The sequence below is a fragment of the Puma concolor genome, chromosome A1 (assembly GCF_028749965.1).
Source record: "Puma concolor isolate L17-30 chromosome A1, mPumCon1.1.hap2, whole genome shotgun sequence".
NCBI classification, from domain to species: Eukaryota; Metazoa; Chordata; class Mammalia; order Carnivora; family Felidae; genus Puma; species Puma concolor.
In genome coordinates, this window is record NC_141667.1 from 232,805,846 (window position 1) to 232,832,592 (window position 26,747).

At 43.3% G+C, this 26,747-nt stretch overlaps 1 protein-coding gene and 1 long non-coding RNA gene across 9 annotated transcripts in view; one reads left to right on the top strand and one right to left on the bottom strand.

Annotated features, from left to right (window-relative positions):
• Positions 1-1,074: 1,074 nt before the first annotated feature.
• Positions 1,075-13,201, bottom strand: LOC112860950 (uncharacterized). 2 transcript variants are annotated; one of them, XR_015253887.1, is made up of 4 exons: positions 13,061-13,201; positions 12,248-12,364; positions 3,521-6,373; positions 1,075-1,756 (listed from the first exon to the last, which is right to left on the bottom strand). It is a non-coding gene; the product is annotated as an uncharacterized LOC112860950 (long non-coding RNA). The 2 variants fall into 2 exon arrangements; XR_015253886.1 differs by lacking the exon at positions 12,248-12,364.
• The window catches only part of KATNAL1 (katanin catalytic subunit A1 like 1), a 101,945-nt gene continuing 88,161 nt past the window's right edge, over positions 12,964-26,747 (top strand). The window contains exons 1-2 of one of the 7 annotated variants that reach the window (XM_086714327.1): positions 12,965-13,073; positions 14,110-14,221. The gene's annotated coding sequence lies outside the window, so the exon portion shown is untranslated. The other 6 variants (XM_086714312.1, XM_086714302.1, XM_086714322.1 and 3 more) reach the window with 6 other exon arrangements.

Below are 26,747 nucleotides of genomic sequence, written 5' to 3' on the forward strand. Positions count from 1 at the left end.
CGTTGCAAATGGCAAGATCTCATTCTTTTTGATGGCTGAGTAATATTCAATCATATATACACCACATCCTCTCTATCCATCACTTGATGGACATCTGGGCTCTTTCCATAGTTTGGCTATTGTTGATAATGCTGCTATAAACATCAGAATGCATGTGCCCCTTCGAATCTGTATTTTTGTATCCTATGGGTAAATACCTAGTAGTGCAATTGCTGGATCGTAGGGTAGTTCTAGTTTTAGGTTTTTTTTTTTTTTTTTTTTTTTTTTTTAATGTTTATTTAGTTTTGAGAGAGAGAGAGAGGAAGCAAAGGGCAGAGAGAGGAGACACAGAATCCAAAGCAGGTTCCAGGCTCTGAGCTGTCAGCACAGAGTCTGAAGTGGGGCTCTAACTCACGAACTGCGAGATCGTGACCTGAACCGACTGAGCCACCCAGGCACCCCTATTTGTAGTTTTTTGGGGAACCTCCATATTGCTCTCCAGAGTGGCTGCACCAGTTGGCATTCCCACCAAAGGTGCAACAGAGGGTTCCCCTTTCTCCACTTCCTCGCCAACATCTGTTGTTTCTTTTGCTGTTAATTGACAGGCTAACCAATATTCTTAACTATTATGCCTGCCTACGACAGATGAACTCTAAGATGGCCCATGATAATCCCTACCTCCTGACATTCACACGTCTGGGTAATCCCTCCCCTTGATCATGGGGTGGGACCTGTGACTTGCTTCTAACCAATAGAATATGCAAGATGAGTAGGTTAATATTCAAGAATACTATCCATGAATATTATTATCCATGAAGAGATAGTACTGAAGATTCTGACCGTCAAGTCTTGCTTTCTTTTTTTTTTTTTTGTTTTGTTTTGTTTTGTTTTGTTTTATTTATTTTTGGGACAGAGAGAAACAGAGCATGAACGGGGGAGGGGCAGAGAGAGAGGGAGACACAGCATCAGAAACAGGCTCCAGGCTCCGAGCCATCAGCCCAGAGCCCGACGCGGGGCTCGAACTCACGGACCGCGAGATCGTGACCTGGCTGAAGTCGGACGCTTAACCGACTGCGCCACCCAGGTGCCCCAAATCTTGCTTTCAAAGTCTCCCCTCTGCTGGTTTTGACAAAGCAAGTCGGTATGTTATGAGCTGTCCTGTGAAAAGGCTCGGATAGCAGACAACTGAAGGTAGCCTCTGGCCGACAGCCAGCAAGGAATTAAGGCTCTCAGTCCAACTGCCTGCAAATAGCTGAATCCTGCCAACAACCAAGTGAGCTTGGAAGTGGGTTTTTCCCAGCCAAGAGAGCTCTTCCCAGAAGAGACCCCAGCCCTGGCCAACACCTTGATTGAAGCCTCATGAGACACTCTGAAGTAGAGGACCCAGATGAACCGTGCCTGGATTCCTGACCCACAGAGAAGTGTGTTGTCTTGACCTAAAACTGAGTTGGGAATAGCAGAGGGATACAACTTGGGCAATGCAAGCTCTAGGCTGGTCCAGTCAGCATCGAGGGAGAATATTTAAATATTTATGGCCAAGGAGTGCAATGAAGGGGAGGTTGAGCCAGAGTCCGAGCAGTAAGTTTACTGGCTTGAGAAAGGGGAGAGATTCTTGTTGGATGTTCATTGGTGAGGCAGTGAGTCTTGGTCTTGGGTAAATCGGGCATTTAATGGAAATCAGTCTCTTGGTTCTTAAGTTCCATTCTTCAGAGGGTACATTCTTGAGATTCCACATTTCATATCTTCTGGTTCCATTTAAGATTGAAATCCTTTCACTCTAGGAATGAAATTGGATATATAGCTGAAGCAGTTTCTTTCTTTCTTTTTTTAAGTTTCTTTATTTTTGGGGGGGGGGGGCACGTGAGCAGGGGAGGGGCAGAGAGAGAGGGGAGAGAAAGAATCCCAAGCAGGGCCTGCACTATCAGTGCAGAGAGTCTGATGTGGGACTTGAACTCACAAACCACGAGATCACGACCTGAGCGGAAACCAAGAGTTGGAGGCATAACAGACCGAGCCACCCAGACGCCCCATGACTGAAGCAGTTTCTAAGCAAAGTGTTGCAGAAGCAGACTGGTTCTTCCTGACGGCTCACAGTAAAATTCAACAAGAGAGAAATGACTTAAAGATGGAACTGTTAATAAAAAAAGCAATCAGAACTTAAATATTTGGGCAGTTCTCCATCTGTTCCTGTCGAAAAGAAGGAGAAAGCCTGTTTGCGAGAGAACGGTAGGGCGCCGCAAAGTGACCATTGGATAAGGAGATCCGCCATGTTGGCAGAAGCCAGGTGCTTTTCTCCAAGACGCTGCGGGAATGATGAAGGTGATTCAGAATCCTCAGGCCTACCATTCCCACACAGGCCCAGAGTGGGAGGGCAGGGAGGGGCAGTTTCAAAAGAGGGGTTCCTGGAACTCTCAGGAGCTCGGTGTGGGCTGCTGGGCACTGCCTCACTTCACGCCATGTGATGGCCACCGCGCTCCCCAACCGTGCTCCTCAGCCGGCTGCCTCAGGTAAGCAGCCAGTGGGCCCGGGTGCAGTGTGGGCTAAATGGTTGCTTCCCCACGCAACCCCCCCCCCAACCTGCGTGCCCCGAAAGGGAGAGTAGTATCTGCACTGCCTCCAGTGTGTACAATCACTGGGGACATGGCTGCCTTCACCTATATTTCAAAGGATAGGACCCTGGAGCCATAAGAGTGGTGCCCAGGGGAGTCATGGCAGGTGAGGCCATCCAAAGCCATGGGGGCAGAGCCGTTGGAAGCTTTGGGAGCCATTTTCTGCCCAAAAAAGCTGGGAGGCCAGGACCACTACCCCAGTGTACGTGAAGGGTAGAGCATCAAGCCAAAGTAGATTGTTCTTTAGTCTCAAGGTCTAATGGAATTTGCCTCGCTGGGTTTTGGACTTACTCTGGACCTCCCTCCTTTCTTCTTTCCTGTTTCTTCCTTTTGGAACGGGAAAGTCTGTCCGGGGCCTGTCCCACCAGTTCATGTTTGGGAAGCACAGGGTATGTTCGGTTTTGGGGGCCAATAGCTGGAGAGGAATTGGCCTCAGGATGAATCTCGAGTCTCACCCATAATTGATTGGGATGATATTCATTTATTAATATTTATTTATGATTACTTTTTTCTAAAAATTTTAAGTAGGCTCCATGCCTAACATGGGGCTCAAACTCATGACCCCGAGATCAAGAGTTGCACACTCTGCCAAGTGAGTCAGCCAGGCACCCCTGATTTAGATGATATTTAGATGAGATTTTAGAGTTTAGGGTTGATGACATGTGAGACAGACATGGACTTGGGAGGGCCAAGGGTAGAATGTTGCGGACCAAATGCTTGTGTCCCCTCTAAATTCGTATGTTGAAACCCCAACCCCCAAAGTGATGGTATTTGGAGGTGGGGCTTCTGGAAGGTGATTAGGTAAGGAGGGTGGAGCTCTCATGAGTGGGCCTGGTGTCCTCATGAAGACCGCAGAGATCTCCCTGTCCCCTTCTGCCACATGGGGACACAGCAAGAAGACCACAGTCAATGACTAGGAAGCCAGCTCTTACCAGACACTGAATCTGCTGGTGACTTGACCTGGAACTGCTCAGCCTCCAGAAATGGAAGAAATGAATTTCTGTTGTTTATGAGCCATCTGGCCTATGGTATTTTTGGTACAGCAGCCCGGACGTACCTGGACGTGAAGGTTGGAAAGAAACGAAATGTCCATCAGTGGGAAAGGGATGAACTGTCTTCTATGACTGCAGCAATTAAAATGATTGAACGAACCCTCCACATATAAACATAGGTAAACCTCACTGTTGTCTCATTTTGGGAGATTGCCACAGCCACCCCAACTGTCAGCAACCAGCACCCTGATCAGTCAGCAGCCCTCAACATTGAGGCAAGACTCTCTGCCAGCAAAAAGATTAAGACTTGCTGAAAACTCATCTTTTAGTAATAAAGGATCTTTGAATTAAGGTATGTACATTGTTGTTTTTTTTTTTTAGATACAATGCTATCGCACAGTTAAAAGATTATAGTATACATATAACTTTTATACGCACTGGGGAAGCAAAAATTTAATTTGACTTGCTTTACTGTGATACTCGTTTTATTGTGGTGTTCTGGAACTAAACCCACAATATCTCCAAGGTATGACTATATAATTCTCTATAATTCTCACTTAGGTTGTAATGTTTAAACACAACGACCTGCTTATTTGTCAGGAAGGCATAAATCCAGGCACAGATCAAGAGGGAAGAAACAGTACAAAACTTATGTGTCTGCTGTCCCTACTTTATTTTATTGTGACTGCACCGTCAGGTAGTGAGAACAGCTAACTGGTGAGCTGGGGAAAAGGGACAGAGGTGAGGTTGAATAAGGGCTGTTAGAAGTCTTCATTGTAGCTGTCAGAGAGGGCTTTTCGGAAACGTGAAATTTGCGATGGGATTTGAGAAAGGAGTGAGGCAGCCTGGTGAACATAAGGAGAGGCTATCACGGAGAACTGGATGATGAACAGTTTGCTTGCGTAGTTAACCGTTTAGGAATGATTCATGTAAGCCATCATTTATGCACATAAATCACGAGGAAGACCTAAAATGTAGCAGAAAAACAAGCGGAAAGAGAGGAAATAGAATTTGCCTCCCAAGCCCATCACTCTCAATCCCCTACAGTTGAAGTAAAACAGGACACAGAAGAAAAAAAAAAAAAAAAAAAAAAAACCCAGGCAGGAAAAGGACTCTGGAACCAGGAGAAGCCGTCTAGAGTGACTTGTATCTTCTTGGAAGGGGAAATAGGATCCCAGATGTACCGCTCCTTTTCCCATTCAGACTTTAAATGTGTTGTGGTTGGGGTTGCTTGGCACAGCACTGCCTTCTCCAAATAGAAAACCTGATCACAAGCTGCTCTCCCTCTATGACATGCCAGCTACCTTGTAACATGCTTTTCAGCTCGCTAGAAAAGGTTCTGCCCGTCACCAGCGAGGTAACTTGCCAACATTTGCCTGAGTAATTCACGTCCGGTGATGGATTCCTCTACTAAATGTAAGGTCCTCGCGCAGTTAGGTGCTAATGTATTAGCATCTCGCCGGGTGGAGGCAATCAATGACTTACTGCGGTGCTCAATGAAAATACTATTACTCCAGCTATCACGGAGGACTCGACATTCATTCATTGAGTTACGTACCCGCAACACTCCAGAGTGTTACCAATCCGCTTAACAGCCTCGAGTCCTGGGTTTCCTGTTCCTATTTCTAAATTAGCATAAGGAAATACAAAATCATAAGCAAGGAGAATCCCCACAGGCGACTGCCAAGAGGTTCTGTGTTTATTTTGGCATACATAAGAAATGCTTTGAATTCCCCAAATGTGGAGCAGTTCTTTTCATTAAGAATGGGTGATTAAGTGAGGCTGGCCTAATAGCTCTGGTCTTTAAAGAGTGCCTCACTGCTAATGGGAGCACTGAAGCAGAAGTATAGTCAGCTCATGAATAAAATAGAGCAAAAGCCCCATTTGGGCTGGATATGGCAGAAACATAGGTATAAGGTTCTTCGTTTCCTTCTCTTGTCTATTACCTCCTCATGTGACCTGTGAGAAAGGGCAACATCAGAGAGAAAAAATCCATCCTGAAAGTCTGTCTTTTTCATCCTTCTCTTGGCCTCACCAGGTCCCACTTGGTGAGGTCTGTGGTACCCCTTTCTTGCTTTTTCATCATTAACTCTTGTTTCCCCCCCTCCCCCACTTGCTAAGGGTAGCAAGTTAAAAAGCTGCATTTCGGGGCGCCTGGGTGGGTCAGTTGGTTAAGCTTCCGACTTTGGCTCGGGTCATGATCTCACAGCTCGGGGGTTCGAGCCCTGCATGGGGCTCTCTGCTGACAGCTGGGAGCCTGGAGCCTGCTTCAGGTTCTGTGTCTCCTTCTCTCTCTGCCCCTCTCCCACTCACACTCTGTCTCTTTCTCTCTCTCTCTCAAAAATAAACATTACCAAAAATTAAAAATAAAGCTGCATTTCTACGTATCTGAGAGAGGTCAGAGTCCACATGAAGCTTGGGGTTCCAGCCAAACCGTGGTAGGCAACTGTAAGCTCATCTCCAGTGATTCTTAAGGCCACACTAGGCCTAGGGTCCAACGGTGACAGTTGCTGTGGCAGAATTGGGTCTCTGCTCTTCACAGACCTGAGACGCAGAGCACCCGTCTGTGGAAGGACTGGACCCTTGGCACATAGGGCATCTGTTTGGTGAAGAACTCTCCCACTCCTCTGAGATAGTGTTTCTTAAACCCTCTGGATCGACATTCACAGGAGATATATTTCACTTCACAATCCGTATTTGTCAGCGTCCAGCCGTCAGGCAAAAGGAAGCCAAAGGAAGTATTTCCACGGAGAGAACTTCGCATAGGGAATTGATTAAATAGGTGTTGGAGGGCTGAAAAAATTTAAAAGGAACACGGGAGTCACCATGTAAGTAGTAATTGCAAAAAGCAGCTAGTGCCTCTGGGGCCAGAGATCAGAGAGAGGAGAGGAGGGCGGGGTCCTCAGAACCCAGCAGCCAGGAGAAGGAACCTGGAGGTGGGACCCAGACCTCTGAAGAAAGGCACTGCCTGGTTCCTGCTGCTAAGTCTGGGGTGGAGGGAGAGGAGGCGCCAGGGGGCTGGTTCTGGAAGTGCAGCTAGAAGGTGGAGACAAGTTCTGGCCACCAGGCCAAAGGGCCACTGCTTGGGTGATGCTGACAGGAAGGGACCGTGGGAGCAGTGGCTTCCTCGTCTTCCAGCCTTGTGCTCTTCTATGAGTGCACCCACGAGCCAGAGACAAGGGAGAAATGTGGGTTGTGGGGTTCCAGCTCCCCCAGCATGGAACAGTGGAGAGAGGGTAGGTTTGAAGCCCACTGACCGCCATATAGTACTTGACCAGGGCTACACGTACATGCCCTGCATTTCATTTCCTATTGCTTCTGTTTGATTCTACCTTCCCTTACTGTATCTTACCCTCTCACATTTTAAGCATTAAAAAGCTGGACGGGATGCATTACCTTGATCTCATGACCTGCTAAACTTTGCTCTAGGTCCTAGTAGTGAGTTTGAGCGTCGGAATTCAGCACCACTTACCTCCGAACTCCTTCCCTACCAAAAGTCACTTGGAGGAACTTCCTCGTGAGGCACCCTCGCACCGAATACATATGGGGGCCCATGATTTTCTATAGGCTTCAGGGATATTTACATGAGGAGGCTGTAAATGTCCTCTATAGCACTAGAGGGGGAGAGCCACACAGAGCAGGGTTAACTCAGGAGAAAAGTTAAGGAGCCAGCCATCAGTCAAAAATACTGTGCCCTTATATAAAAGGTATTATAAAGACGTATTGGAAATACCCATAAGTGTTCATCAGAGGAGATTGAGATCTAGTAAGGAGAAAAGACAAAGGCCAATGGGTCAACAACCCACAAGCTGCCACTAGGCAGTATGGTTAGTTGTCAAAGCGGGTGGTATAGGCAGGAAATTTTGTGAGTGCAGAGTAGGCTGGTACTATTGTGAGCAGGAATGACCTGGAAAGATTTCATGTAGAGGCCTGAGTTCATTTTTGCAGAATACAGGTCGAATTTAGGGGAGGGGGATAGCATCCCAGGTGAAGAGAACATTAGACAGAACGAGGTGAGGAAGGACCCAGCAAACTTGGGGCAGGAGTGGAGCTTGGGGATCAGAACTAGTCAGGGAAATCTGTGTGTCAACCAGAACTGAGAGATGAAACCCTATAAATGGAGAGGGTAGGATTGAATGTTGGGAACTATTGCCACAATGAAGGAGCAGGGGGAAGAGCTGGTGAGCACACTGAAGTATGCTTTCAGGAGAACCAAGGTCATGAACCACTAAGGAAGGTGGCCAGCAAAGTCAAATGCTATAGCAGCCAAGACTGAGAACTCAGGGAAAATGCCTGACTTTGAACCAGATGTGCTAAGTCTCCGGGTTTTGTTTTTTTTTTTTTTTCAATTTATTTAAAAAAATTTTTAAAAAGTCTTTATCTTTTATTTTTATTTTTTTTAACGTTTATTTATTTTTGAGACAGAGAGAGACAGAGCATGAATGGGGGAGGGACACAGAGAGAGGGAGACACAGAATCGGAAGCAGGCTCCAGGCTCTGAGCCATCAGCCCAGAGCCTGATGCGGGGCTTGAACTCACGGACCGCGAGATCGTGACCTGAGCCGAAGTTGGATGCTCAACCGACTGAGCCACCCAGGCGCCCCTAAAAAAAAAGTCTTTATCTTTTAAAGAGAGAGAGCATGCTAGTGGGGGAGAGGGGCTGAGAGGAAGAGAGAGAGAATCTTAAGCAGGCTCCATGCTTAGCGAGGGCCCAATGGAAGATTAGTCCCCACAACCCTGGCTGGGATCATCCACCTGAGCTGAAATCAAGAGTTCAACGCTCAACTGATTGAGCCACCCAGCTGCCCCAGATGTGCTAAGTGTCTTTACTGAGGCTCAGGACCATATTGTCTGTAGATTAACCCGTTATTACTTGCAGATTTGCACAGTGTGTTTACTACCTGAAATGATCCAAAGTCTCCAGTGAAAACAACAAACCATTTTTGTCAGTCCTCACTCCTTGCCGGCTCCATAGCCACGCTAGGTTTCCTAAGGCCATGCTTCAGTTGCCCATAGTCTTCCTTGGTGTGACCACCCTCCTTCAGCTTTACTTGAAGGCAGCTGTTGCGTTTCACTGCTGTCATCATTCTCCTTCAGTGGCTTGTCCCGCTGAGCTGTGTCTCTGGGGTCCCGACTTCTCCCAAACAAGGAGGGTTATGCATTGGGACCTTGCATTTGCAGACTTCTTCATGGCTGTAGATTGCACTACAACCCTGGCCAGCTGCCTTGTAAATGCAAGTGACTGGTCACAAGGGAAACCAGATGAGGGCCAGATGGGTCAAGTGAGCCTATCATCCCTACTACAAAAACATGTGTTCTGCCGATAGCAGATCAGTATTATCTTCTCCGGGAGTAAAGGAGACTCTATTTATGTGCTCATTATATATGCAGAGTTGTGATCAAATTGCTAGAGGTGACAAGTCCAGGTGTTGCTTCTATAAGGATGTCATTGCTATCAAGTATTAACTCAGATTTTGTTCTGGGTTTTATTGCGTGAATGCTATCATTTCTTCTGCATAATGTAAGCTACGATCATGGAGACCTGAATTTCTTTCTTTCAGACAGCAAATCCCAGCTACGATCAATTGCTTCCTCATTTATACTAAGTAGTTCTCATAATTGAACCCACTATGCAGGTAGCCTGGACAGGTCATGTGTATAAGCCTTTTTTTTTTTTTTTTTTTAATGTAAATCCGAGTTAGTTAACGTATAGTGTAATAATGACTTCAGGAATAGAATTTAGTAATTCATCACCTACATATGACACCCAGTGCTCATCCCAGCAAGTGCCATTCTTAATGCCCATCGCCCATTCAGCCCATCTGCCCCCACCCAACACCCTTCTAGCAACCCTCAGTTTGTTCTCTGTGTTTAAGGGTCTCTTATGGTTTGTCTCCCTCTCTGTTTTTATCTTATTTTTGCTTCCCTTCCCCTATGTTCATCTGTTTTGTTTCTTAAATTCCACATATGAATGAAATCATATATTTGTCTTTCTCTGACTTATTTCGCTTAGCATAATACACTCTAGCTCCAGCCATGTTGTTGCAAATGGCAAGATTTCATTCTTTTTGATCACCGAGTAATATTCCATTGTGTATATATATCACATCTTCTTTACGCATTCATGAGTTGATGGACATTTGGGCTCTTTCCATACTTTGGCTATTGTCCATAGTGCTGCTATCGACATTGGGGTACGTGCCCCTTTGAATCAGCACTCCTGTATCCTTTGGATAAATACCTAGGAGGGCAATTGCTGGGTCGTAGGGTAGTTCTATTTTTAATTTTTTTGAAGAACCTCCATCCTGTTTTCCAGAGTGGCTGCACCAGTTTGCATTCCCACCAGCAGTGCAAGAGGGTTCCTCTTTCGCCACACCCTCGCCAACATCTGTTGTTGCCTGAATTGTTAATTTTAGGCATTCTCACAGGTGTGAGGTGGTATCTCATTGTGGTTTTGATTTGTATTTCTCTGATAATGAGTGACGTTGAGCATCTTTTCATGTGTCTGTTAGCCATCTGGACGTCTTCTTTGGAAAAGTGTCTATTCATGTGTCTTGCCCATTTCTTCACTGGATTATGTGTTTTTTGGTTGTTGAGTTTGGTAAGTTTTTTTAAATAGATTTTGGATACTAAGCCTTTATCTGATACGTCATTTGCAAATATCTTTTCCCATTCTGTCGGTTGCCTTTTAGTTTTGCTGACAGTTTCCTCTGCTGTGCAGAAGCTTTTTATCGTGTTGAGGCCCCAACAGTTCATTTTTGCTTCTGTTTCTGCACAAGCTTCATATTTACTGACTATACTGTGGACTGAATCAAATAGAATATGCAGATATATACTGTGTTGCAACATATGCTTTTAATAGCTGGCACCAGAGTTCCTCTTGGGGAAAATATTTTGTGTAGGAAAACACTTTGATAAACAGTTTAGGAGTGGAAGGTGGTCCAGAAGGTACAGATTAGGAGAAAGAGATAACTAAAAGTACTGTATAAAGAGAGAAAAGAGGAAGGGAGAGGGATGGGACCAGGAAGATGTTGATTAGTGGGGAGTTGCAACTTATGCTGAGAAAGGATGGGGGGAGGGGTTGGTGGATACCAATGCCATTGTGATACTGAAGCCCTTTCAAGACCATGGACTTCTAACTTTAGGCTATTTACATCCTTCATTTAAAACCCTTTAGTTGCGGGGCGCCTGGGTGGCTCAGTTGGTTAAGCGGCCGACTTCGGCTCAGGTCATGATCTCATGGTCCGTGAGTTCAAGCCCCGCGTCGGGCTCTGTGCTGACAGCTCAGAGCCTGGAGCCTGCTTCAGATTCTGTGTCTCCTTCTCTCTGACCCTCCCCCATTCATGCTCTGTCTCTCTCTGTCTCAAAAATAAATAAATAAAAAAAACACAAAAAACCCTTTAGCTGCTCCAAACCTTCAGAGGAGCCTGCTACACACACACAGCCAAAGAAAAGTGTTTGATTTCCACACTGGGTCAGCAGGAGAGAAAAGAGTTGCAGAAGGCGAGATGTGAGAGAGTCCATGTGTTCAGAGAAAGCAAGAACTCAGAGCCAGAAGTGACCCTGTGATGGTAAGTTCCCCTGCCCCCCACGGGGGATGTACAATCTCGGAGAAGACATTGGCCTTTCCACAGGAGGTGGAAAAGGGACTTGAGTCAATCTCAACAAGATTTTTGTGGACAAGGTGACCCCGACTGAGAACTGGATGATATACACAGTAGCTTGCTATTTTCAATCATAATTTCTCAAGAGACGTTTATTGCTAGAAAACGACAGGGTCAGTAATTTCCCCCATTTACTTAAATCTCTAGGTCTCATTTTCCTCATTTGCAAAAGCTGGAGATTGGATGCAGAATATCTCTGTGGTCGCTATTAGAGTCTACCGCTCTAATAACAATCTTACAGAGGCAGAGAACAAATTGGTGGTTGCCAGAGGTGGGGGCGGGGGTGCAAAATGGGTGAAGGGGGTCACCGAGTACGAATTTTGTTATAAAATAATTCCTGGGGATGTAACGTACAGCAGGACTAGTTAATGGCACTGTGTTGTCTATTTGAAAGTTGCGAAGGCAGATCTTAAAAAAATATTCTTATGTTCTTTTTTGGAGGTACATTCACACACAGTGAAATGCACGCATTTCATTACCTGCACCATTCCATGAGTTTTGACAAATGCACAGACCTCTGTAACCCAAACGCTAAGCATGATACACATCTTCTCCATCACCGCGGAAAATCCCCTCTTCAGTGGAGCCTGGGCGGTTCGGTCTGTTGAGCATCTGACTCTTGATTTTGGCTCACGGGTCAGGAGATGGAGCCCCACCTCCGGCTTCGCACCGAGCGGGCGCCTGCTCAAGATTCCCTCTCCCTTTCTGTCTCTGCCCACCCCCACCCCCCCTCCTCCCCCTCCTCCTCCCCTCTAAAAAAAAAAAAAAAAAAGTCCCACCCTCACCTCCAGGCTACCCATTCTCCTGATACTTATCAGGAAATGTTAAATAACTAAGATTTAAAAGTTATTGTTAAATGCCAGTCTTTGTTTTACGGTGCTTCACCAGCACTAATGCTTTTTATTTCTCACAAGCACTGGGAGCTGGCCATTACCTGCATTTTGCAGATTAAAACTTTCAGCATCACAGGGGGTAAATAAATTGCCCCCCGGTTATCAGCTACCAAGTATAGGGGCAGGACGTGAACCCAGAAGCGGGTTTCGGAAGCCCATGCGCTTGACCTCAGTTTCTACCGCACTGCATCTCTCAGGTGGGTCCTGGAGAGTCCGCAAACGGTTACCTAAGAAATATTACACATCAAAAATTCAGCTGAAATCACTGCCACGTACAAGTTCTCAAACCTCCCGAAGGAGCCTAAAGGCTGTAGGCACTACATTTTTACTAACGGATTCATTTCTAGCCCACTCCTCAGAGTGGCAGAAAGGTGTGAGAGACTGCGACTTTCCCGGTGAAAAGCCCCAGGGTGGCTCGGGTCCCACCCCGCCACTCGGCAGAGGCGGCGGGGGAGGGGCCGGACCAGACGACCTTTAAAGAGCCGGCGCTGAGCCGCTGGGGCGCTCCTTCCTCTGACGCCACAGGCACCCTCTCGGAATAGAGCGGGCACCAACGCGCTCCGCCGACAGCACAGGACACGCGTCATGCCAAGGCGATTGGACGCTGCCGCAGCAGGGCTCATCCGGCCCCACCGAGTCATTAGTCACTCGCCCTCCTCAATGTCACAGTCTCCCTCCTTCCCCCGAAGCACCCGGGCGCCTCCCTTCCCCCGCACCCGGGTGGGGTTCCCAGGCTCCTCCCCCGAGTTGTCTTGGAGTCCCCGCGCGCCCCCCACCGCTCGGTCCGCGGCTGCCATGGCAACCGTACGCCGCCGCCACCGCCTCTTCACGCACGTCGGGAACTAACGGACTCCGCGGCGGCGGCTGCGGCGGCGGCCTGTGCCCCACCCCCACCCGGACCGCATCACCCACAGCCGGCCGACCTGCGGCACCTAGGTAATGAATCCGAGGGAGAGCGCCGCGGGCAGGAGAGGGCAGGTGGTGGGGCGTTCAGGTGGGCGGCCCCACCCGGTCTCCCGCCGCCAGGGCAGTGCCGCGGTCCTGGGGCGCCGGGAGGGGAGGAGGAGGGCAGTGGGAGCGCGAGGCTCGCGGGGCATTATGGGCATTGTAGTTTAGCGGCTGCACAGGCTCTCGGCCTCGGCGGGGTGGCCTGGACCGGCGAACTACAAAGCCCGGCGGCCCCGACGGCTGGCAGAGAACGATAAACTTTGAGCGGACCGGGCGAGAAAAAAAATCTGTCTTTGTGGTGCGGGGGCTCTTGGGTGGTCGCGGAACTGGGCTCCGCGCTGGGAAAGGGAAGTGGAGGTGAGACTTGGGTGGCCCGCCGTTGGGCCCGCCCCGGCTGACAGCGCTCAGCCCCACCCCGGCTGGGCTGGGCCACCGCCCCGCGTAAGTCTCAGGGATGAGCAGCCACCCCAGCCGCAGGGCCTCGGGCCTGCGGCGCCTCTGACCCTCCCAGGTTGCTGCCTCTCGGTGCCGAACCGTATGTATGGCACACATTTGATGCGAGACCTGAGAAACTAAATTTTTTTTTTTTTTTAACAGGCCTTTCTCCTTTTCCTGAGAACGTGTGGTTACTAGGCTTTTATTCATGATTATTCTGAAGTAGCTCAGAGGTGTTTGCATATTAAGCCCCTAATTAATTAGTATTCAAAAGGCATTAATGTTTAAAGGTCAAGTGTAGAAGTAGAGACCATGCTTTTATATAGTAGTATCTTTTTTTTTTTCATAACCGTTTTGCCTTTTGCATTGTATTTATTGAGGGTTAAGATCGCAAAATGAGGACCCCCACCTTCCCACTTACTAGCTTGGCCGCTGCCTGCACATATTTTGATTCTAGTTTGAAGATGAGTTTAACTTTAAATCACTGGAATTTTTAAAGCACAGACTTTTCTTTCTTATTTATTTATTGATTGATTGATTTTTTTGCTTTTTAGCAGTGGGTACTAATTATTTTCTTTGGTTATTTCAGTATTCTTCGGAATTTCTCAGGAGCGTGCTTTCAGGATGAAAATTGCCCAAACAAAACGAAACAGCAACTCTGTAATACACCTTAGCCCTTAGGGTTGGCTTAGGTCCTGGTGGTAAGGAAGCTGACACAGATTTAGAAAACCTTTAAATTTTTTTCAACAGGGAGACACCCATCTTAGAAATTTGGTATTTTATATAGTATGCAGAAAAATCCTGGGTAGCACGGCGGTTTTATTTTGTGGGTGTGTTTTCAACAAGTAAACAACATAAGGCCACTACAAAATTCCTATTTTTCTCCATTAAAATGAGACTGGCCTGTAACTTTTACTTAAATTACCGATTTTGTACAAGGAGATGGAACTTAAATCTAGTAAGACCGTTAGTAAAAAATTTGACGCCTTAATACTATAGGGATTGGAAGTGTTTTATTTATTCATTCAAGCTTTGTTAACGAGCCTGTTAAATTGTGGACATTATGCCAGATAGTGGGAATAAGACGATGTGTTCTGTATGGGCAAACAGTCATGTTATCGTAACGGTATGACAGAGATAGGTGCAAGTTGCTATAGGAGCCCAGAGTGGGAATAAATCGCAATATAACAGTAACATTTATTGATTACCTAATCTCAGCGAGGCACTATACAGTATTTTGTATGTAGTCCATTATTTAATCCTCATAAAAATCCCTAACTACTGTTATTCAGAGACGAGGAAACAGGCTTAAAGATTTTTGTCCAGAGTCGTACCTGGTAAGGTTTGAACCTGGGATTTCAACCCAAGTGGGTCTAACTCATCTAAGTCGTGATCTCAGCCACTGATGGCTGTTCTCTGTACCCACTGGTAGAAATACCCTGACTCTAAGGAGATCAGGGGAAGTTTCCAGTGTGATGTTCCATTTGACCCACGTTAAAGAAAGTTGAGTAGGCTTTCACTGGAGGGAAGTTGAGGGAACTCATTCTAGGCAAATGGCGCAACAAAAAGCAAAGGATATATTTGAGTGTTTTGTTTGGAGAATCCTAGGTCATTCTGATGCCCCAGTTCCAGAGTGAATGCAGTATAGTGATGGGAGAGGCCAGATATTAAAGTACTTGGTACCATGATAAAGAGTTTGGAAGTTTTTGTTTTTGTTTTTGTTTTTCATCATGGGGCAACCATTGAAGAATTTCAAATGGAGTAGTGGTGTTATTGGGTTTGTATTTAAAATTTTTTTTTAAATGTTTTTATTTATTTTTGAGACAGCGACAGAGCATGAGCAGGGGAGGGGCAGAGAGAGAGGGAGACACAGAATCTGAAGCAGGCTCCAGGCTCTGCTCTGTCAGCACAGAGCCCGATGTGGGGCTTGAACTCATGGACTGTAAGATCATGACCTGAGCTGAAGACGGATGCTTAACCAACTGAGCCACCCAGGCGCCCCTGGGTTTGTATTTTAGAGAGATAACTCCAGCTGAAGTGTGAAGAATAGACCCAGGAGGGGGGAAATTAAAGTGGTATGGGGCAATCAGTTTTAGGGGAAGAAAAATACAGTGGAAAAATGAAGAGAGTCTGAACTAAGCAGTTGGAGTTATGGAAAGACAGGGATTGTGGAAGTATTTAAGGGATAAAATTAGTACGATTTAAGTTGGGGGCTAGACGTATTTGGAACCTTAAGACAAATGATTCCTAGTTTTCTGCCTAGGATGTCTGAAAGGATAATAAAACCATTGATCGAGAGGAAAAGGAGCAGGGTTTTGATGGGGTGAAAGATAAAGACCAGTTCAGTTTTGAGTATTCATTCAAAGTTCTTGTGGGATATTCAGGTAAGGATGCATTTGGATCTGGAGTTCAGGAGAGAGTTCAGGGCTGGAGGTGGAGGTTTGCATGTGCATAAGTAGTTGAAATTAAAGGAGAGAATGAGTCAGCTCACATAGGAATATATAGAAGCGAAAAAGGAAAAGTTTGAATAAGTTTGGGAAGCAGCAGCATTTATGGTGTGTGTGTGTGTGTGTGTGTGTGTGTGTGTGTGTGTGTGTGTGTGTGTGTGTGTTTGAGGAGGGGAGGGAGGACCATGTTTGAAAGCAAGTGGGAGAAATGCCCACAAATGAGACTGAGAGATTGGGAGGCAGAGAAAGAGAAGAATCAGAGCGGGCATGCATAACAAATGACAAACGAGAGGAAAGTTAGAAGCAGGAATGGCCCAGAGTATCATGTGTCTTGCAGAGGGCAAGTAAGGTAAAGATTGAAATGTACCCAGTGGATCTGGTGACTTCAAATCACTTCTAAACTTTGCAAAAATGAGAAAGAGGAAGGTGAGCTTAAGCCACTTGAAAAAAAACATTTGCTTTTTCCATAATAATACAAATACAAAAGAAAATAGAATGATGAGTCCCGTGTAGTCATTACCTAAGCTTGAAGAATGAGCACATCACCAATTTTGTTTCATCTATAACCCCTGCCCCCAACTGGATTATTTATTTTTGATTAATTAATTTATTTATTTTTGGATTGTTTTAAAGCTAAGCTCAGGTATCATATCTTTTTATCTGTAATTGTTTTCAATATATATCTGTTTGGGGTGCCCGGTTGGCTCCACTGGTAGAGAGCGCGACTCTTGACCTCAGGGCAGTGAGTTCGAGCCCCACGTTGGGTATAGAGATTACTTAAATAAACTTAAAAAAATTTTTTTAAGGATTCTTTCTTAAAAAAAAAAAACAAAAACTGCACTATTATCCTGCTTAAAAGAAATGGACAGTACTTCCTTAATATAAAATCCCCAGACACACTTTTCTTTAAAGAAGTTTGACTCTGAAGAAAAGAAAGGGATAAAGCAGTAACTGAAAAAGGTTTGTAGGGTTTTTTTTTTTCCTTTAAAGACTGATGAGCTGTTAGGGAAAGAGCCAATGAAGAGGAAATGTTTGAAGATGTAGGAGAGGAGAGAGAGGAGATAATGGATGGATCTGTCTCTGAAAATGTAGGGAACGATGGACGAGCAGAATTGGAAGAATCAGTCTAGAATTAGTTTGTTACATTTTTAAAGTATCAACTAAGTGCTAGCTAGCTGTGATCCTAGGCAGTGTGCTAGTGTAGACAGGAGGAGAGATGCACTGGAAAAGGAAGAAAAGAAGTGAGAATAGATATGGATATTTATAGGTTGGGTGGTAAAAGGTTTGAGAGTTCAAAGCTTATGTTCTCTAAGAGGTAGATAGGAGTCAAGGTCACTTGATGAGAGGAGATGGGGGTGGGGCGTTCGGTGGGAAAGGAGAATGGTGGGGTTTTGGAATAGTCACTGAGCTAAGACAGGTTAAGAATGGTTTCATGGAGCTGAGATTAGAATTCGGTAATTTTCAATGACAGCAAAACATAAGGTTGTGTGATTTTTTTTTTTTTATCACCCTTAAATTTTGATTTACTAAAGGAGAGCTTAAAATATTGAGACCAGTAGCCTAATGTGTGACTAAAGAGAAGAGAATCCAGGCCAAGAACTTATGATTGATTATTCCTCAACAACGAACAACTTTAGATTTATTCATTTAACTGATAATTATTATCTATTTTGTGTGAATATCGCAGTAAAATTAGAAAGCCCTTATGGCTTCTTTGGATTAATACTTTGATTTTTGCAGTATGTACAGTGATATTCTTTTCTAGAGAACATTTCTCCAAGGATCGTTTACTGCATGCGGTAAGAGTGGAAGGGGCCAGTTATATCTGTTGTCCAGTTCTGGAACTACAACTTATTTTCTGTGTAATCACAGACAAGTTTCCAAACCTGTACCCTTATTAAAAAAAAAGATGTTAATACTATTTTATAGGATTTTGGGGAAGATTGGACGGTTTAACGGAGGTAAACCCTAAGTGCTCAGTAACTGAAGGCTACTTTCCTTTCTCCTCCTTAGCAGCAATATGCCAGGATTGTCGGTTCTGTTTGACAAGAGGCCATGTCCTGTGACTTTACCTGACTATATTAAGCAGGTGGATCAGGCAGTGGTTCCATTACAAAATAAAGATTTGATCAATAAAAAGATTCGTCAGTTCTTTTAAGTAAGGCTTCCTTAAATGCTATAAGATGTTCTTTCATAGACCATTAATAGGAATAACATCTTTGCTTGGGTTTCATCTTCAAAGAAATTGGGAATTGCACTGCATGATTTGAGATCCCGATAGCCCTCAACTTCTCATTTCTGGACTGATTTATATTATCATGTTACTAATTTTGAGCATCTATTTGTGAATGGAAATATGTATATTTTAATGTACTCAGCGTTATTTCTTTTTTTTAAGTTTATGTATTTTGAGAGAGAGAACAAGCAAGGGAGGGGCAGAGAGAGAGAGGGAGAGAAAATCCCAAGCAGGCTCTGCACCTCCAGTACAGAACCTGATGTGGGGCTTGAACTCACTACCTTCGAGATCATGACCTGAGCCAAAATCAGGAGTCAGATGCTTAACCGATTGAGCCACCCGGGACTCATTATTATTTCAGACATTGTTTTCTCCTAGATAACTATTTTATATATGGTAGACCTAGTGAAAGAATGCCTTAGAATACTTAGTCAAAGTTAGGTGTATACAGTCATTAGCTAGACAAATTTAAGGCATAGATTATGGGAGAGGTTTTTTTTAAAAAAAGGAGTAGTTTTCTAAGGTGAGTTATTTAATCTCTACTAGATGTCTTTGTTTCTTTTGCTATGGATTGTTCGATGAGGTCCTATTTGAAGGTATGGAGATGGAATAAATGACCTTTTGAGTCCCTTTCTAACTTTGTAATGCTTTTTTTTTTTTTTTTTTTTTTTTTTTTAGAGCAGAGGAAGGACAGAAAGAGAGAGAGAGAGAGAGAGAGAGAGAGAGAGAGAGAGAGAGAGAGAGAATGCCAAGCAGGCTCTGTGCTGTCAGTGCAGAGCCTGACATGGGGCTCAATCCCATGAACCATGAAATCGTGACCTGAGCTGAAACCGAGTCGGATGCTTAACCGACTGAGCCGCCCGGGAGCCCCAATAAAATTTATAGTTTAAGCTGCCATCTTGAGACAGACTGGCAGATGGTCAACATTATCTGCTGCTTCAGTATGTTAAAGAATTTAATCCATGGGCAGAAATTTTATGATGGCTACTTCTGAGAAACATTTAAGCTCTTAGGATTATCTGTTTAGATTCTTTTATTTTGTATGCACAGTCATTTTTCTGTTTCCCAAGTATTTGAGAAGTGAGCTTAGGTAAGGAAACAAAAAGGCTTCATTGCTACAGACATTTTCCTCTTGTCTCTGGGTTTTTGATTGCGTCATATTCTCGATTATTCATGGCAAGCTATAGTCCTTGAGAGTATAGCCCATCATAAAGAGATGGGTATTGTGGCTTTCAAAGTTAGCTGTTTTGCTGACTGGGGCTCACATAGTTAGGTCAATTTATTCCTACTAAAACATACTTCAAGATGTGGTAATTCTAGCAGTTGTGATTATGTTTTTTTTTTTTTTTTAAATTGCTGGGATTTATAGTAGTCATTGCATGAAATAGACTGGACTTTGGTGATTTTGATAAACTTTAAAGAAAAATATATGTAGAGGCTGGACCGCATTGGTCGAATTCAGTGTGGGACAAAATGCTTAAATCTGATTTGTTTTGCCACCACTGTTCTAATTAGTGTTATTTTGTTCACATTGCTGTTGTTGAGGCCGCTTCAGTGTTTCTAAAATAAATATCTAATTTCAGGAATTCACAACTCCTAGAAGAAAGAAGAGCATTACGAGAGAATGATGGAAGTGTGAGAATGAAAATACTTTAATTAAAACATTTTCCCCTCTCCCCCACCCCTCCCATCAACCTGCAGTTTGTTCTCTGTATTTAAGATTCTCTTATGGTTTGCCTCCCTCTCTCTGTGTTTGTATCTATTTTTTTCCCCCTTCCCTTCCTCCATGGTCTTCTGTTAAGTTTCTTAAGTTCCACGTATGAGTGAAAACATATGATATCTGTCTTTCTCTGATTGACTTATTTCACTTAGCATAATACCCTCCAGTTCCATCCATGTTGCTGCAAATGGCAGGATTTCATTCTTTCTCATTGCCAAATAGTATTCCATTATATATATAAACCACATCTTCTTTATCCATTCATCAGTTGATGGACATTTAGGCTCTTTCCATAATTTGGCTATTGTTGAAAGAGCTGCTATAAACACTGGGGTACATGTGCCCCTGAATCAGCACTCCTGTATCCTTTGGATAATTTTTTGAGGAACCTCCACACTATTTTCCAGAGCAGCTGCACCAGTTTGCATTCCCACCAACAGTGCAAGAGGGTTCCTGTTTCTTCACATCCACACCAGCATCTCTTGTTTCCTGAGTTGTTAATTGTAGCCACTCTGACCGGTGTGAGGTGGTATCTCAGTGTGGTTTTGATTTGTATTTCCCTGATGATGAGTGACGTTGAGCATCTTTTCATGTTAGCCATCTGGATGTCTTCTTTGGAAAAGTGTCTGTTCATGTCTTCTGCCCATTTCTTCACTGGATTATTTGTTTTTTGGTATTGAGTTTGGTAAGTACTTTATAGATTTTGGATACTAACCCTTTATCCGATATGTCATTTGCAAATATCTTTTCCCAGTCTGCTGGTTGCCTTTTAGTTTTGTTGATTGTTTCCTTTGCAGTGCAGAAGCTTTTTATCTTGATGAGGTCCCAATAGTTCATTTTTGCTTTTAATTCCCTTGCTTTTGGAGACGTGTTGAAGAAATTGCTGTGAGTGAGTTCAAAGAGGTTGTTGCCTGTTTCTCCTCTAGGGTTTTGATGGTTTCCTCACTCACATTTGGGTCTTTCATCCATTTTTAGTTTATTTTTGTGTGTGGTGTAAGAAAGTGGTCTAGTTTCATTCTTTTTTTTTTTAAATTTAACTTTATTTTTTAAAATTTACATCCAAACTAGTCAGTATATAGTGAAGCAATGATTTCAGTAGATTCCTTAATGCCCCTTACCCATTTAGCCCATCCCACCTCCCACAACCCCTCCCGTAACCCTCAGTTTGTTCTCCATATTTATGAGTCTCTTCTGTGTTGTCCCTCTCCCTGTTTTCATATTATTTTTGTTTCCCTTCATGTTCATCTGTTTTGTCTCTGAAAGTCCTCATATGAGTGAAGTCATATGATTTTTGTCTTTCTCTGACTAATTTCACTTAGCATAATACCCTCCAGTTCCATCCACATAGTTGCAAATGGCAAGATTTCATTCTTTTTGATTGCCGAGTAATACTCCATTGTGTGTGTGTGTGTGTGTGTGTGTGTGTGTGTGTGTGTGTATGTATGTGTGTGTATATATATATATATATATATATATATATATATACACACCACATTTTCTTTATCCATTCATCCATCGATGGACATTTGGGCTCTTTCCATACTTTGGCTATTGTTGATAGTGCTGCTATAAACATGGGGGTGCATGTGTCCCTTCGAAAGCACACCTGTATCCCTTGGATAAATATCTAGTAGTGCAATTGCTGGGTCGTAGGGTAGTTCTATTTTTAGTTTTTTGAGAAACCTCCATACTGTTTTCCAGAGTGGCCGCACCAGCTTCCATTCCCACCAGCAATGCAAAAGAGATCCTCTTTCTCCGCATCCTCGCCAACATCTGTTGTTGCCTGAGTTGTTAATGTTAGCCATTCTGACAGGTGAAAGGTGGTATCTCATTGTGGTTTTGATTTGTATTTCCCTGATGATAAGTGATGTTGAGCATTTTTTCATGTGTCAGCCATCTGGATGTAGTTTCATTCTTCTGCATGTTGCTGTCCAGTTCTCCCAGCACCATTGGCTAAAGAGACTGTCTTTTTTTCCTTCGGATACTCTCTCCTGCTTTGTCAAAGATTAGTTGGCCATACACATGTGGGTCCAATTCTAGGTTCTCTATTCTATTACATTGGTCTATGTGTCTGTTGTTGTGCGGGTACCATACTGTCTTGATGATTACAGCTTTGTAGTAGAGGCTAAAGTCTGGGATTGTGATGCCTCCTGCTTTGGTCTTCTTCTTCAAAATTACTTTGGCTATTCGGGGCCTTTTGTGGTTCCATATGAATTTTAGGATTGTTTATTCTAGCTTTGAGAAGAATGTCGGTGCAATTTTGATTGGGATTGCATTGAATGTGTAGATTGCTTTGTATAGTATTGACATTTTAACAATATTTATTCTTCCAATCCATGACCATGGAATGTTTTTCCATTTCTTTGTGTCTCCTTCAATTTCCTTCATAAAGGTTTTCTATAGTTTCCACAATACAGATCTTTTACGTCTTTGGTTAGGTTTATTCCGAGGTATTTTATGGTTCTTGGTGCAATTGTAAATGGGATCGATTTCTTGATTTCTCTTTCTGTTGCTTCATTATTGGTGTATAGAAATGCAACTGATTTCTGTACATTGATTTTGTATCCTGAGACTTTGCTGAATTCATGTATCAGTTCTAGCAAACTTTTGGTGGAGTCCTTTAGGTTTTCCATGTAGAATATCATGTTGTATGCAAAAAGTGAAAGTTTGACTTTTCTTTGCCAATTTTGATGCCTTTTATTTCATTTTGTTGTCTGATTGCTGAGGTATGACTTCAAACACGATGTTAAACAACAGTGGTGAGAGTGGACATCCCTTTTGTGTTCCTGATCTCAGGGGGAAAACTCTCAGTTTTTCCCCATTGAGGAGGATATTAGCTGTGGGCTTCTCATATATGATTTTATGGTGTTTAGGTATGTTCTTTCTATCCTGAATTTCTTGAGGGTTTTTAGTAAGAAAGTATGCTATATTTTGTCAAATGCTTTTTCTACATCTATTAATAGGATCATATGGTTCTTATCCTTTCTTTTGTTAATGTGATGTATCACATCAGTTGATTTGTGAATATTGAACCAGTCCTGCAGCCCTGGAATGAATCCCATTTGATCATGATGAATAATTCTTTAAAAAAAATTTTTTTTGATGTTTGTTTATTTTTGAGAGTGAAAGAGACAGAGTGCGAGCAGGGGATGGGCAGAGAGAGAGACAGAGAGAGAGAGACACAGAATCTGAAGCAGGCTCCAGGCTCTGAGCTGTCAGCATAGAGCCTGACATGGGGCTTGAACTCAGGAACCACAAGATAATGACCTGAGCCGAAGTCTGATGCTTAACCGACTGAGCCACTAGGCGCCCCATTAATTCTTTTTATATGATGTTGAATTCAATTTGCTAGTATCTTGTTGAGAATTTTTGCATCCATGTTCATCAGGGATATTGGCCTTAATTCTCCTTTTTTGTGGGGTCTCTGGTTTGGGAATCAAGGTAATGCTGGCTTCATAAAATGAATCTGGAATCTTAACTTCTGTTTCTATTTTTTGGAACAGCTTGAGAAGGATAGGTATTAACTCTGCTTTAAATCTCAGGTAGAATTCCCCTGGGAAGCTATCTGGCCCAGGACTTTTATTGGTTGGGAGATTTTTGATAACTGATTCAGTTTCTTCACTAGTTATGGGTCTATTAAATTTTCTATTTCTTCCTGTTTGAGTTTTGGTAGCGTGTGGATGGCTAGGAATTTGTCCATTTCTTCCAGGCTGTCCAGTTTGTTGGCATAAAATTTTTCATAGTATTCTCTGATAAATGTTTATATTTCTGAGGGATTGGCTGTGATAAGTCCAAATTCATTCGTGATTTTATCTATGTGGGTCCTCTTTTCTTTTTGAGAAGTCTGGCCAGGGGCGTATCCCTTTTGTTTACTTTTTCAAAAAACCAGCTCTTAGTTTCATTGATCTGTTCTATGTTTTATTGGATTCTGTATTGTTTATTTCTGCTCTAATCTTTATTATTTCTCTTCTTCTGCTGGCCTTGGTTTTTTTTGTTGTTGTTGTTTTGTTTTGTTTTGTTTTGTTTGCTGTTCTTCTGCTTCCTTTAGGTGTTGTGTTACGTTTTGTATTTGGGATTTTTCTTGTTTCTTAAGAGAGGCCTGGATTGCAATGCATTTTCCTCTTAGGACTGCCTTTGCTCCATCCCAAAGGGTTTGGATTGTCGTGTTTTCATTTTCATTTGTTTCCAAATATTTCTTAATTTCTTCTTTAATTGCCTGGTTGACCCATTTATTCTTTAGTTGGATGTTCTTTAACTTCCATGCATTTGGAGGTTTTCCAGACTTTTTCCTGTGGTTGATTTTCAGTTTCATAGCATTGTGATATGAAAATGTGCATGGTATGATCTCAATTCTTTTATATTTATCGGCTGTTTTGTGACCCAGTATGTGATCTGTCTTGGAGAATGTTCCATGTACACTTGAGAAGAATGTGTATTCTGCTGCTTTTGGATGAAAAGTTCTAAATATATCTGTCAAGTCCATCTGGTCCAGTGGATCATTCAGGGCCATTTTTGATTTATTGATATTCTGCCTAGATGATCTGTTCATTGGTGTAAGTGGAGTATTAAAGTTCCCTGCAATTACCACATAAGATTGCTTATGTTGGTGATTATTTTATATATTTGGGTGCTTCCAAATTGGTTGCATAAACGTTTATAATTATTAGTTCTTCTTGATGGATAGATCCCATAATTATGATATAATGCCCTTTTTCATCTCTTGTTACAGCCTTCAGTTTAAAATCTAGTTTGTCTGATATATGTATGGCTACTCCAGCTTTCTTTTGACTTCCAGTAGCATGGTAGATGGTTCTCCATCCCCTCACTTTCAATCTGAAGGTGTCCTCAGGTCTAAAATGAGTGTCTTATAGACAGCAAATAGATAGGTCTTTTTTTTTTTTTTTTGTCCATTCTGATACCCTATGTTTTTTTATTGGAGCATTTAGTCCATTTACATTCAGTGGACTTAGTGTCAAATATGGACTTATTCAGATATGGACGTAGTGTCATTGTGTTATCTGTAGGTTTCATGCTTGTAGTGATGTCTCTGGTCCTTTGTGATCTTTGCAACATTCCACCCACAGAGTCTCCCTTAGGATCTCTTGTAGGGCTGGTTTAGTGCTGATGAACTCCGTCAGTTTTTGTTTGTCTGGGAAAACCTTTATCTTTCTTTCTTTCTGTTTTTTTTTACATTTTTTTTTTTTAATGTTTACCTACCCCTGAGAGAGAGGGGGAGAGAGAGAGAGGGAGACACAGAATCCGCAGCAGGCAGCAGGCTCCGAGCTGTCAGCACAGAGCTCGACGCGGGGCCCGAACCCACGAACCATGAGATCATGACCTGAGCCGAAGTCGGACGCCCAACCGACTGAGCTACCCAGGCGCCCCTTTTATCTCTGTTTCTATTCTGAATGACAGCCTTACTGGGTAAAGGATTCTTGGCTGCATATTTTTCCTATTCAGCACATTGACTATTTCTTGCCACTCCCTTCTGGCCTGCCACGTTTCAGTAGATAGCTTGGCCACTACCCTTACGTGTCTACCCTTGTAGATTAAGACCTGTTTGTCCCTAGCTGCTTTCAGAATTCTCTCTTTATTTTTGTATTTTGCCAGTTTCACTATGGTATGTCGTGCAGAAGATCAATTCCTGTTACATCAGAAGGGAGTTCTCTGTGCCTCCTGGAGTTCAATGTCTGTTTCCTTCCCCAAATTAGGGAAGTTCTCGACTATGATTTGTTTGAGTACACCTTCGACCCCTTTCTCTCTTCTGGAATTCCTGTGCTAAGGATATTACTACATTTCATTGAATCACTTCTCTAATTCCTCCCTCGTGGCCTAGAATTTTTTTTATCTCTCTTTTTCTCAGGTTCATCTTTTTCCATAATTTTATCTTCTATTTCACTTATTTTCCCTTCTGCCTCTTCAATCCTCACTGCCATTGCCTCTAGTTTATTTTGCACCTCATTGACAGCATTTTTTAATTCATCATGACTATTTTTTAGTTCCTTGATCTCTGCAGCAATAGATTTTCTGCTGTCTTCTATGCTTTTTTCAAGCCCAGCAATTAATCTTATGGCTATTATTCTAAGTTCTTGATCAGATATATTGTTTATATCTGTTTTGATCAATTCTTTAGCTGTCATTTCTTCCTGGAATTTCTTTTGAGGAGAATTCTTCCGTTTCCTCATGTTGGCTAGTTTTCTGTCCCTTATGTGTTTTAAAAGCTTGTTATGTGTCCTGCACCTGCGAGCACTAGTGTATTAAAGAGGGGTCATACGCTGTCCTGGGCCTGGCCCTTCAGGAGGTGTTTTTTTGGAGTGTGTTGCTTGTTCTCTGTTGTTACGATTCTGGTTGCTTTATCTCCCTATTCGTAGTGATGTTTTGGACCCACCACCAGGTGTGCTTTGATTTGTTCATTGAAGTAGCCCTGGAGAAAAACAAACAAACAAACAACAACAACAAACCAATGGGGGGGGGGTTGCGGGAGCAGTGTTGGTGGAAGAGGTCTTATCACATACAAAGAGAAATGACGGGTGGGAAAAAAAGAAAGGAAAGAAAATTGACCAGGCAGAGAAACTATATGGCTTAATCCAGAGAGAGAGAGAGAGAGAGGAAAATAAGGCGATATAGAGCAGGTATAAAGAGAATAGATTACATGTATCTGCTTAAACAAACCAACAACCAGAATAACCAGACTAGAGGAGGAAGAAATAAGAAGGAGAAAAGAAAGAAAAAAAAATATGTATGTAAGAAGAACCGTCCAAGAATTAAATCAGAAAATGCAAAACCGCTGGGCGCCTTGTCTGGAGGGGGGGCTGTCTGGTTGG